Genomic DNA, 13,743 nt, shown 5'->3' with positions numbered 1-13,743 from the left:
CAGCTCTTTGCATCAAGTGACCAAAATATTGAAGCTTCAGCTTCAGAATCACTTCTTCCAATGAATATTCAGGGTTGAGTTCCTTTAGGATGGACTGGTTGGATCTCCTTGCAGTCCAAGGGACTCTCAAGAGTCTTCTCCAGCACCACAGTTCTACAGCATCAGTACTTTGGCACTCAGCCTTCTTTCTGGTCCACCTTTCACATCTGTACATGACTACTAGAAAAAACATAGCTTTGACTGTATGGACCTTTGTTGGCAAAATGATGTCTCTGCTTTTTAATGTGCTGTCTAGGTTTGTTATAGCTTTTGAACACTATGGAGATTCAGGGCCCTCTTGCTGTAGCTGTTTCTCTGATCACTAAGATGTAATAATGCTGGGTTTGGAGTCACATGACCTGTGTTCAGGGTCTGGATTCTGCCATTGGAGCAGGTAGTTTTTTTGGTCAGCCTCAGTTTCTTCATCTTTAAAAGGAGAATAATGCCTTTGAGGTCAACATTGTTGCAGGGAGGTGCAATGAGATCACACTGAGGAAAGTCCCAGTATAAAATTATTAATCCCCACATTTGGTTCAACATTGATTAAGAGTTTTCACTTAAGTGTCTGGTAGCCTGGGACTCATTTAATACTATTCCCAAATGTGTGTTCTATGACTCTGACCATGATCTTCGTGTAAGGTGGTTCCTAATCTAGATCTCTAGCTTCTTCTTGAGTCTCTACTTTCAACTGCTGACTTGATAACATTATTTGAAGTATTTTATGGGCAACTCTTAATCTGTCCATAACTAAATTAATCTGGTTTCTCCAAACTGCCTCTCTTCCAGGTTTCTGGTCTGTTTATTAAAGGTTCTTTATATCATAGTGTGGGCTTCCGTTATGGCTCAGCTGGTAAAGAATCCGCCCGCAATGCAGGAGACCTGGGTTCGATCCCTGGGTTGGGAAGATCCCCTGGAGAAGGGAAAGGCTACCCACTCCAGTATTCTGGCCTGGAGAATTCCATGGACTGTATAGTCCATGGGGTCGCAAAGAATCGGATATGACTGAGCGACTTTCACTGTCATTTGACATCATAGGGTTAGTAGGTCTGGGCTGTGGTCATTCTGCTGTCAATTTGTTACATAGACCTTGGATGGCCTTGATTCCGTTTGTGTTATTTCTCACCCTAAACATTGCTTCTTCCTTTTTCTTTCTTATTCCTCCTTCAGCTCCCAGCTCATCCCTCTTATGAAAGTTTCCCCTACTCTCCCATTTGAAATTAACCTAGAGTGAATTGGCCAAAGTAAATTTGTGTTTGGCTAACCTTTTCAGCTTTTAGAAAAGTATGAATTACCATGAGTCTACTTTAACATGTGAGGAGAAAATTAGAATTGAAAAAACTAGACAAGAAGACACATAGGCAGTGAAGCAGGTCATAGTCTCTTCATCCTTGTTGAACTTTCTGTTCTTTGTGTTTTTTCCTTGAAGTGGGGAACCGTAAGATGCCCCTTGGGGAAGAAAGGAGAGTCAGAAAAGTAATCATCTGCTGTGTTTCTATTTCTTTGTTCCTCTCTGATGATTTTTCCTTAAATATCCATTGGTTTAACTTGATGAGATATTTACAGAAAATTCAAGGTTTTGAACAGTTGGCTGTTGGTGCATTACTGAGAGTTCAGTAACTGCATTCTGAAATTGCAGGAGTAGAGAGGAATGAATGCCACATGCTCTGAAGGATCTGTGATACCAACCAAGGGTGGTATTCCTATTTGAAGATTGCATCATTCTTGTGTTTCCTTATACTTAGAATATAATTCTTATTTTTGTATCCCAGTGATCCTTGGTTGTCTTATTTTTATGTATATATTTTACTATTAATTTATAATATTTCTTATTTCACAATCATTTCTATAATGTTATTTCTGTCACCATCATTTCTGGCAGAATATTTTCCTACAGTATACTCTGAATTTTAGCAAAAATTATTTTTTTATGTTCCTTTCTTATCTTTGGAGAATTCCCCATTTAATGAATCTTGTTGAAAGAAAGTGTCTTCCTCCCACTGTGGAAACTAAAAAATGCCAGATATTTGCTTGACTCGTTCAGTCATGTGACCTAAGCTCAGCTATGTGGCTGTTCCTTTCCCGGACTTTGCATGGAGCTTCAGTTTTTTCAGATGACATGGAAAACCCCTCCAAAACAGGCAGATTGCTTTGAGTAAGAGGAGAATTTATTAAGGTGGCTGGATACAGGATCAGTTTATACTTCTAAATGCCAATAGCAAAAAATTGGAAAATATGTTTAGCATTATTTTTCTAAAGAAGCAGAGATCATGGACAGTGCATTCTGGTGATGGACAGTGGTGGTATTGGGGTCTCCAGGGACTACAGGGAAAAAGTCCAGAGCACCGACTATTGATGGATGGTGAGGACTTGAAAGCTATGGCATTGTGACCATTCTGTGATTTTTGGCTCTGACCCCGCTTTATTTCTGCCGCCTTCCTAGCCTGGTTCCTCAGCCTCACTGGAGGTTCTGCGAATTCTAACCAGTAGTCTTCAGTAAATTGTTTTTCTAACTATTCTACCTGAGTCAATTTCTGTTGGTTCCAACTAAGATCCTGTTTGCCTAGAAACAATCTGAAAGCCATATGTAATTATTTTTAAGTTCCTAAACAATAGATTTCAAGTTGTGATCCTACAATGAAATAACAAATTCATCATGTTGGGAAAATACCTAAAAGTAGTCTCTGAAAAGTTGAGTTTAGAGACTTTCTGGCTCCTTGGAGTGTTTTAATATTTGGTGTGAGTAAGTTTTGCTTTTTCCTCGGTTTCCGGTTTTACTGCTGCACACATCCTAGTTTGAGTTTTGCGGTGAGAGTGCCAGAGACCTTTAGTATGCTTTCTTTAAGTTCTTTGATTTAAATTGAGTCAGTAGTGCTAGTTGGTTAGCAGGCCTGTGGGCAGGATTTGCAGAGCAGGTAAATTTGTAAATGAAAACAAATTGAATAATAACCAGAGAGAATTGATCCAGTTGCTGTGGATTTTAATTTTTTGTTCTATGTTTTATTTGCAAGGGAAAATTATTTGCTACTTAGTTAATTTTTTGGTCAGGTAATAGGATCATATGGTTTAAAAATTATAAATGTGTGTTATATACCCCAAAAAGTCTCTCCTGTAAGGCTGTTCCCCTTGCCTGTTGTTGTTGGATTTTTTATTTTAAGCTTTTATATTGGACATTAGCCAATTAACAATGTTGTGATAGCTTCAGGTGGACTGCAAAGGGGCTCAGCCATGCATATACATGTGTCCATTCTCCCCCAAACTCCTCTCCCATCCAGGCTGCCACATAACACTGAGCAGAGTTCCCTGTGCTTACAGTAGGTCCTTGCTGGTGATCCACTTTAAACACAGCCGTGTGTATGTGTCCCTCCCAAACTTCCCGCCTCCATCTCCCCTACCCCACCCCTGGCAACGGTAAGTTCATTCTCTTAAGTCTGTGAGTGTGTTTCTGTTTTGCAAATACATCCATTTGCATCATTTCTCTTTAGATTCCACACGTAAGGGGTGGCGTGTGATGCGTGCCCTTCTCTGCCTGCCTTCACTCAGCACGGCGCTCGGTACGGCCCCCTCGCCTGTTACGGTTTTCTCCCCATTCAGAGATGCTTCACGAGTGTAGGCGTGGATGTGTTATTTTTCTCCCCGTTTCTACATAGATGATATAATACTAACAGACTTTCATATTAGAACAGTAAGAGCTACCTAGGTTTCTTGTCAGTTTTGATAAAATGCCTTCCTAGAAAGTGGTTCATTTTATAAGTTTGAAAATTTGCTTCATATAGAGTGGAGCAAAGTACTGTTCTTTTTGTGATGATTCCGCCGTAATCTCTTTGTTCATGTGTGTGTTTGTATGCCCTTCCCCTTTGATGGGTTAGCCAGTGGGTCTGCTTTTACTCATTATCCTCTAAACCATCTTTTAGGTTCATAATTTCTCTCTTTTGTTTTCTAATTTATTAATGTCTGCTTTTAACACTATTAATTTTTCGCTTTTGTTGTTCCCATTTTATACTTTGCAAACATCTTGACCCAGATGCTACGCTGATTTATTATATGCTATTTATTTTTTCCTTTTGCTAATATAAGAACTAATATAAATTTTCTTTTGAGTACTGTGTTAGCTGTATCCCATAGGTTCTAATGTGAAATGTTTCAATTCTTATTAGTCCATGATTTGTGAAATTGAAGTATAGTTTATTTATAGTGTTACAGTTTCAGGTGTCCAACATGGGGATTCAGTGTTTCTGCAGATTATCGTCCATTTAAAGTCATTATAAATGGCTATATTTTTTGTATCTATTAATTTCCTACCGCTTCCCTGCACCATCTGTGATTTTGGTTTGTGTTTCCTCTTTGACCAAGGAGATGACCAAGAGTGTTCTTAAATTTTCTTGTTGGTAGGGGCTTTTTGTTTTTTTGCATTGGTTATTTTGGGGGGAAGTTTCACATTTCATTTTTAAAAACTATTTTGAAATAATCTTCAACTTGTAGGAAATTTGCAGAAGTTATGCTGAGTTCCCAGGTACCCTGTCGCCGATCTCCCCAAACGTCGGCATCGTACATGGCCATAGTGTGCATCTGTGTGCATCCTGTGTGTGTCTGTTGGGAGGTGCAGCCCAATACCACAGGGTTTATTCTGGCCTCCGAGCTCATTCCTTAGTTTTATCTCTTTTGCTCCAACGATGAGAAGTTTGGTCCTCATGCTTCATAGTGTAGCTACTTCCTTGGTGTGTGTGCTCAATTGTGTCCGACTTGCAGCCCCAGCGACTGTAGCCCGCCAGGCTTCTCTGTCCGTGGACCTTTTCAAACAGTACTGGAGCAGGTTGCCATTTCCTGCTCCAGGGGATCTTTCCAACCTGGGGATTGAGCCCGTGTCCCTTACATCTTCTGCATTGGCAGACGGGTTCTTCGCCACTAGTTCCACCTGGGAACCCCATCTACTTACTTGCTTAACCTACTTAAATCTGTTGATTGAAGTTCATTTTCTCGTTTTCCTCAAGAAAGGTTCATGTGAGGAATTTCTTTTTTTTCCCTAAGAGGTTAGGGGAGTAGTATAGTGCCGTTGCTGAAACTAGACAGATGTTATTCCAGCTTTCTTATTTTTGCTACAAGTAATCCATATTTAGTCTGATTGCCCAAAAGATTCTTTTTCAGTTTTAAAGCCTACTAATTTTGCTATAATATGTCTTGATTTTAACAACTATGTGTGGATCATTTTTCCTGGCACACGATATATTCTTTAGGTATATGGAGTCAAGTCTTCTTTAAGTTCAAGAAAGAACTTTGGAATGGTACCTTTTATTATGAAAACTTTAAGACATACAACAAAATTGATAGAATTTTACAGTAAATACCTATTTACAGACTAACTGAATTCTACTAATGTTTTCGTGTTTGTGTTTATCACATCTCTATCTATCATAATTTGAACCTTGCCCATTAAAAATTTGGATGATGGTGTTGAGTTTTTCAGAGTTCTTTGTATATAATGGATGCCATTCCTTTGTCAAATACATGATTTTGTGAATGTTTCCCCCAATCTGTGGAAGTCTGTGCTTCTTTTTGCCTTGTCTTAGTGAGCACAACCTTTTCATTTTGATGAAGTTTAATTTGTCAGTGTTTCTGACTTTGTCAACAGTTATGACTGTTGCTCTCCATGACTTAAGGAACCCTTGCTTCCCCCTAAATCATAAAGATTTTCTTCTCTGAAAAATTCACACTTCAACTCCTGCTTTAGGTCTACAGTCCATCTAGTGGTAATTTTTTGGTCACATTAAAGTTCACTGTTCTTATATGGATGTCATTTACTCTTGTACCAGGTACTGAAACACGTTCCTTTCCCCATTGGATTTCTTTGGTGCTTTGGTTGAAAATCCGGTGATCCTATAAGTGTGGGTCTTTTTTTGTTTTATTCCATTGATCTGTAGGTTGATCCTTATACAAACTCCTCACTATCTTAATGACTATAACTTTGAAGTATTGAAGTCAGGTAAGATTAAGTCCTCCAATTCTCTTCTTTTCAAGATTATTTTAGATACTTTAGGTCTTTTGCATTTCTGTGTATATTTTAGAATCATTCCAATCATTTCTACTATCTGCAGTTGCTTCACAACAGCTTCAACTGGGTGTGTTTTTCTTTTAAATTAATGAAGAAGTATTTGGTCCTGTTTTATGTTTTATGGCTATTGATGTAGTTATTTTTGTTCACAGGTTTTGATGAAGCTCTTCTTTATTTCTTGTATTTTTCCTTAGTTGCTGTGTTGGTTCCTTCTTTGTGAATCATCATTGAGGGAAATGGCTTTTTTCTCTAGACTCCTGATTTGTAGGAGGAGGCGGCACAGGCTAGTTGGTGATTTGTTTTAGTTTTTGATCAAAAACCATGCCTTTGTAACTGCCACAGAGTCTGGCTGCTTCCTGCAAGTATAGCTAGTTTTCACATTTCTGCATGTTACCTTGGATTACTGGAATCAAACTGGGTTCCTTTTGAGTGTGAGAATTTTGAGTATTAATTTTGGTTTTACCGAAAATGGAGTTTGCAGTCGTAGCTGTTTCTCACCGGTGAGCATGTGTGACGTCAGCGCGGTGTTCCTGGGTGAGCTCTGTGTGAGCGCTTTGGTCTTTGTTGGTTAGACAGTCACTGTGCGTTCAGCCGGGAGTTCTGACCTGAAGGCTTCGGGACTTGCTTCCACCCCACAGCACCTGACAAGTGCAGTTTCCTCAGAAACGGTGGCCATTGCTAGACTTAACATTTTCTCAAACTCGCATCATTACCTGTTTGTCATCTTTTTTAATAGAGGCAAAAGAATAGATTTCATTCTAAGTATGCTTTTACTCATTGAACTAGTATTTATTGAAGCACTAAAATGGGGAAGGTACTGGAGGAGATTAAAAAAAAAAATCCACTAGACCGTAGATTGTGCCCTTAACTTGTAGTCTGGAATTACACAAGAATAATTTTTTCTGTACACTTTTCTTTTTTTGAAAAATTAGTGTTAGTTATATATGCACAAAGCTAAGTGCATTTAAGTTATATATGCACAAGAGTCCGATAGAATGAAAACAGCAGTCTCCTATCTTCCTTCTTCCTCCCCCACCCCCATTTCCCTTCCTTTCTGTTCCCCATTTCCTCCCCCTCTGAGATCGCCAGCTCACTGGCCATCAGGGAAAGTAGAAATACTTCTTGTGATGCTGTTCAGTTGATTATCATTTTTGATCTTTTCGAAGAACTGACTCTTAGTTTTATTGCCTTTATCATTTCTATATTTTCATTTTATTTTTATTTATTTGATTAGTTTTTGTTGAAGTATAGTTGAATTATGTTAATGACTGCTATACAGCAAAGTGACTCAATGATACATATATATATATTCTTTTTCACAACCTTTTCCATTATTGAATATAGTGTTCATGCCTTTTGCAAACTTGCTGATGATCTGTCTAGTTATTAGTTGTTTCTATTCTTGAATTTAAATCACAGGTAACTGTCTTGGTACTTCAGAAGTATTTTTGACCTGTAATTTTTTTTAGCAGCTAGATTTTAAGATGTTGGGCTTCCCAGGTAGCTCAAACAGTAAAGAATCTGCCTGCAATGTGGGAGACCTGGGTTTTATCTTTGGGTCGGGAAGATCCCCTGGAGAAGGGCATGGCATCCCACTCCATTGTTCTTGCCTGGAAAATTCCATGAACAGAGGAGCCTGGTGGGCTAAGTCCATGGGGTCACAAAGGGTTGGACACTACTGAGCGATTAACACACACACACACACACACTTATGCGTTGATTATAAATCACACAGATGCTGATCAGGAAGTGTGTGTGTGTGTGTGTGTGTGTGTATCTATATGTCTTATAAAAGTTGCTTGTAGTTATTTACCGAACTGTGGTGTTAGACATATCATTGAATGAAACAAAGCCTCTTCCCAATGAAACTTACATTGTCAAGAAGGACAGATAAAAAAGCCAGTATATATCAATAATATGTTAGATGGTAGTGAATAATATGTTAGATGGTAGTGGAGAATAAATCAGAGTGAATAATAAAGGAAGTACCGGTTTATTTGAGTGATCAGGACCTTTGGGCAAAGACCTGAAGGGTGCAGCAGCTGAACAGTCCAAGTGGACTCAGTGTGTGCAAAGGCCCTGAGGTGAGAGCACTTCGTGGCACGTTTTGTGAACCAGCAAGGAGAGGCCTGTGTGACCGGAGCAGAGAAGGTAAGGGGCTCAGCAGTGGGCAGCAGGTGGAGGAGAGGGTTGGCCCAGATCGCTTAGGACTGTCCAGGCCATCACGAGAATGTGACTTTTACCCTCAGTCAGAGAACTGACAAAAAGTTTTTATTTTTGGTAAAGAGCCACATGACAAACGTTTTAGGCTTTGCAGGACATTCAGTCTCTATTGCAACTGCTCAACTCTGCTGTTGTAGCCCCCCAAACAGCCAGAAACAATACGTAAATAAAAGGGTGGGCTTGTGTTCCAGTCAAGTTTTTAGTTTATGAAAACAAAGAGTGGGTCTGTTTTGCAAACTGCTGATGTAGAAAGGCATTTGAGAGCTTCAAGTAGAAAAGATGCCTGACTGGCTTTTTTTTCTTTGAAGGCACTTTTGTTGTCGTTCAGTTGCTCAGTCGTGTCCGACTCTTTGCCACGCCATGGACTGCAGCACACCGGGCTTCCCTGTCCTTTACCATCTCCCAGAGTTTGCGCAAACTCATGTCCATTGAGTCAGTGATGCCATCCAACCATCTCATCCTCTGCCACCCCTCTTCTCCTCTTGCCCTCAGTCTTTCCCAGCATCAGGGTCTTTTCTAGTAAGTCACTTTAAAATACTTTATTTGGAAATAATTTTAGAATTACAGAAAAGTTGGAAAAGTGATGCAGAATATCCCCTTCACTGCACTGACTCTAATGTTAATAACTCACGTAGCCACATTTGAATGATTAAGACCAGGAAATTAACCTTGACATAATGCTATTAGCCAAACTGTAGACATGATTCAGATTCCATGTTTTTACATCTAAGGTCACTTGTCTATCCAGTATACAAGCCAAAGTATCACATTGCATTTAGTTGTTCTGTTTCCTTAATCTCCTCCTATCTATGACAGTTCTTCAGTCTTTTCTTGTGTTTCATGAACTCGGAGACTTTTCATGAGTTGTTCAGTTGCGTCCAACTCTTTGTGACCCCATGTACTGTAGCACGCCAGGTTGCTCTGTCCTCTACTATCTCCCAGAGTTTGCTCAAATTCATGTCCGTTGAGTCAGCGATGCTACCTAACCATCTCATCCTCTGCCACCCCCTTCTCCTTCAATCTTTCCCAGCATCAGGATCTTTTCCAGTGAGTTAGCTCTTCGCATCAGGTGGCCAAAGTATTGGAGCTTCAGCTTCAGCAACAGTCCTTCCAATGAGTATTCAGGGCTGATTTCCTTTAGGTTGATAGCTTGACTGTTTCAGAAACTACACGCTAACTGTGGTACTTGTTACCTTCATTGGTTGCTGCTGCTGCTGCTAAGTCGCTTCAGTCATGTCTGACTCTCTGCGACCCCATAGACGGAAGCCCACCGGGCTCCCCCACCCCTGGGATTCTCCAGGCAAGAACACTGGAGTGGGTTGCCATTTCCTTCTCCAATGCATGAAAGTGAAAAGTGAAAAGGAAGTCACTCAGTCGTGTCTAACTCTTAGCGACCCCGTGGACTACAGCCTACAAGGCTCCTCCATCCATGGGATTTTCCAGGCAAGAGTACTGGAGTGGGGTGCCATTGCCTTCTCCGGTAGGTTCTACCTTCATTGGTAGGTCTGCAATTTATTATGAGCTGCCAACCGCATTGTGGCACATGCCTGTCATTTTAATCCTTTTGTCATGTGTACACGCTATCTTTCTGGAATTCTCACTGGGTCCCCACCCAGCACGCACTCAAGGACACAGTCATTTTCTGTACAGCAGTCAGTCTCCTTTTGGCAAGTCTGTTCTGCACTCTCCAGCTGCTGTCTTCAGATTTCCCTTCCTGCAGTGTGATCTGGAAATGTCTCCAGGCGAAAGTCGGGACAATCGTGATGCTCAGTTCTCTCTCAGAGAATCCCATCCTGCACAGCCTGCTGTCCACTGTCTGAGAACAGCTGGATCATATATTTTGCCCAGCTTTTTAGTTGTTTATTGTTGTTGTTCAGTCACTAAGTCGTGTCCAACTCTTTATGACCCCATGGACTGCAGCACGCCAGGTTTTCCTGTCCTTCACTATCTCCTGGAGTTTGCTCAAACTCCTGTCCATTGAGTCAGTGATACTATCCAGCATCTCATCCTCTGTTGCCCTCTTCTCCTTTTGCCTTCAATCTCTCCCAGAATTAGGGTCTTTTCTAATGAGTCAGCTCTTCATATCAGGTGGCCAAAGCATTGGAGCTTTGGTATCAATCCTTCCAATGAATATTCAGGGTTGATTTCCCTTAAGATTCACTGGTTTGATTTCCCAGATTTCCCAGGCAAGAATACTGCAGTGGGTTGCCAGTTCCTTCTTCAGCTGATCTTCCCAACCCAGGGATTGAAGATGCATCTTCTGCATTGGCAGGCAGATTTTTTTTTTTTTTTTTAACTACTTAGCCACCAGGGAAGCCCTGTCCATTTGTGATGTCCAGTATCAAATAAGAATTTATTATTGTTATCCTGCATGCCAAGGAGCCAAAAAAAGGGACCTATAACTGGAAGAAAATGTAGCCACTAGATGCAAGGACAGAGGACTTCAGCAAAGCTGTCGATGGAATAATGGAGAGCTGTCAGGAAGCATTGTCAGGAACAGTGTGCTGTTTTGGATCTGTCAGGAATTCTCTGTTCCTTATTAATTCCTGAATATTCAGGAATTAAGAGGAGAGGCAAGCCTCTCCCTGGGGCTGAGGAATCCAGGCATTTCCTTCATTAGTTTTTCTATATGGTGATAAGTACCCTCTTCCTTTTTATGAACCATATGGTAAAAGTGATTATTTACAACCCTCTCTCTTTCATATGGATGACCTCATGTTTCCTTGATAGCTTGTAAGTTTTGATTTTATCTCTGCTGAAAATAGCTACCGTGTAAGACAGTGTAAATACCCACACAATGTTGAATAAAACACCTTTGCTCCATCAGAGCTTTGGTGCCCATGTCTTGCTTTCTTTGTCTCTCTTTCTCTCTCAGGCTATTTCCTTGGAGCGCAGAGGTCCTCTGGGTTCACTTTCCTGCCCAGGCTTCTAAGACCCTTTCAAGAAGGCGCTCTGCGCCTACACCCTATCTAGAGGGCGCCTGAGGCCTTCGTGAACAGAAAGAGCTCTGTGCAGCAGCTTTATTGGCTTTCTGCGTAAACCAAGGAATATCAGCCTCTTTCTCTCTCCTTTACTTTCTTATCGGTGGACTCCAGACCACCAGGTTCTGGTCCATTAAAGGACCTCAACAAGTGGCGCCCGAACAGGGACTTGAGGCCATCCAGCCCTTGTGCAATGTAAGCCAGGCTCTGGTCCCCCACCTTGTCGCAGAAAGACACGTCCAGCCCCTACAGGTGCAGGCTGCCCATGGCCAGATGCATGACGCCCGTGTCGCTGATGTTGTCGCACGAGCGCAGGTTGAGGCTGCGCAGGCTGCCCATGTGTGACGGGTGCAGGAGGCCGGTGTCCGAGATGCCCCCACAGAAACTGAGGTTGAGGAGCCTCAGGCCCGTCAGCCCCCGGGAGATGTGCTTCAGGGACAGGTCCGTGAGCTTCTGGCAGTCCTGCCCCGTGAGCTGCTCCAGGCCCAGGCGGCCCTCGGCCCTGCTGCACGTCATGCCTGCCAGGTGCCCGATGCCCATATCCAAGAGATGGCGGCAGCTGCGGAGACTGAGGCCCTTGAAGTGCTGCAGGGCCCAGGCGATGAGCAGGAGGCCGGTGTTGGTGATGTTGCTGCAGCTGCCCAGCTCCAGCACCTCCAGGCCCTTGAGGTACTGGGCGATGCGGCCCAGGCTGCTGTCAGTGATCTGCTTGCAGAGGTTCAGGTTGAGCGCGCGCAGCCAGCCGATCTCCTGCAAGAATGTGTGGCCCAGCCCGTTGTCGGTGAGGTTGTAGCAGCCGCTCAGGTTGAGGCTCTCGATGTTGGCCATACTCTGGATCATGTAGCTGAGGCTGCAGCGCAAGCTCAGGATCTGCACCCGGCGGATGCCCAGAGCCTGCAGGCTGCGCCGTGTGCCCCTTGTCACGCACGTCCAGGTAGCCAAAGATCATGGCCAGCAGCTCGGGAAACAGGCATGAGATGTGCGTCTCCATCTTCCTCCCCGCGGTGCCAGGGAGGGCGCCCCCGAGGCCCGGCCCTTGCTGGGCTCAGCCCTGCTGCGCCAGGCCGGCACTGCCCCGCTGCCACCCCCGCGCCCCCAGCCACATCCTCCGGCACCACGGGGCCGGGCTGCGTGCTCTTTACTTTCTTATCAGTCGACTCCGGACCACCAGGTTCCAGTCCATTAAAGGACCTCAACAGAGAGCCAGCAGGGGTTATTTAGAAGGTAACTGTAAAAGGTGGCTGATAGCATCCTTATTTCTGTGGCCTATTTTCATTACCACCTGGTGGCTTGTTTGGCTAGTTCAACCTTCCTATCTCACCAGGACTCACCCAGTATAGCATTGCGAGCCCAGCCTTCCTGCTCAGCATCTCATTGATCCCATACTCCCAGCTTGTACATGTGTATACTAATAGTAGTATATTATAGCCTCTAAAATATATCCAAAATAGAAAAATTTACACTGTGATGTATTCCAGTGGATTATCTTACACATACCCTGTCTAAGGGTTTCCCTTGTGGCTCAGAATCTTCCTGTAATGCAGGAGACCTGGGTTTGATCCCTGGGTCAGGAAGATCCCCTGGAGAAGGGAATGGCTACCTACTCCAGTATTCTTGCCTGAAGAATCCCGTGGACAGAGGAGCTTGGCGGGCTACAGTCTATGGTATTGCAGAGAGTCAGACACAACTTAGCAACTGAACATGCATGCACTCAGAGTTTGAGGATATGGATATGCTGTGGATATAAATATCCCTGCTTATGGTGTAGACACTAAGTAAATATTTGTGGAATGAAATGAGTAGAAAGAAGATAGTAAATTTACTTATGTGTGTAAAGTGTGAGTGTACTAAGTTGTTTTAGTCGTGTCCAGCTCTTTGCAACCTGATGGACCGTAGCCTGCCAGGCCCCTCTGTCCATATATAAACGACATTTTAAAAATGTTCTTTAAACACAGAATCAGTTTTTTAAAGACAGTTTTTACCTTCAAGTGATTTAAAATTCAGTCTTTTTAATTTTATGTTCTTTTTGATCTACTGCTTAAAATTTCTTCTTTTCATCCAAGTGACTGTTTTACAGCTGATATCTGTTAAAATTCTCTGACATTTGCAACATTTATTTTTCATAGGAGGTTGCCTCTAACATTCTGTTTTATTCATTGGACCATTAGAAATAAGTTTCTATAATTTATTTGTAGAAGTATCTTTTTACTCAGATTTCTGTTTCACATATTTGTTCTTTGCAGTATCACAGAACATAACAGCTATAGCATATTCAAAAGTGATATGATATTTTATATATTAATTGAGTTTAATCAAAAGTTTCTGGAAATATTTTGACTCTATTGCAATTTCCTGACTGCCATGACATTTGGCAAAGAATTATTTCTTTTTAAATTGGACTGTATAAATTACTGATTTAAGGTAAAGATTGGAATTTGTTACTTTCATTTCATC

The 13,743-nt window shown here is 42.1% G+C and overlaps 1 protein-coding gene and 1 pseudogene across 3 annotated transcripts in view; one reads left to right on the top strand and one right to left on the bottom strand.

Moving 5' to 3' along the window:
* Positions 1-13,743, top strand: part of MGAT4A (alpha-1,3-mannosyl-glycoprotein 4-beta-N-acetylglucosaminyltransferase A) — a 127,978-nt gene that overhangs the window by 70,897 nt on the left and 43,338 nt on the right. The window lies entirely within an intron of this gene.
* On the bottom strand, positions 11,359-12,280 carry LOC109565471 (F-box/LRR-repeat protein 14-like; annotated as a pseudogene).

The sequence above is a fragment of the Bos indicus genome, chromosome 11 (genome assembly GCF_029378745.1).
Source record: "Bos indicus isolate NIAB-ARS_2022 breed Sahiwal x Tharparkar chromosome 11, NIAB-ARS_B.indTharparkar_mat_pri_1.0, whole genome shotgun sequence".
Taxonomy (NCBI): Eukaryota; Metazoa; Chordata; class Mammalia; order Artiodactyla; family Bovidae; genus Bos; species Bos indicus.
The sequence above is the reverse complement of the archived record's forward strand: the minus strand, read 5'-3'. Positions and strand labels throughout refer to the sequence as shown.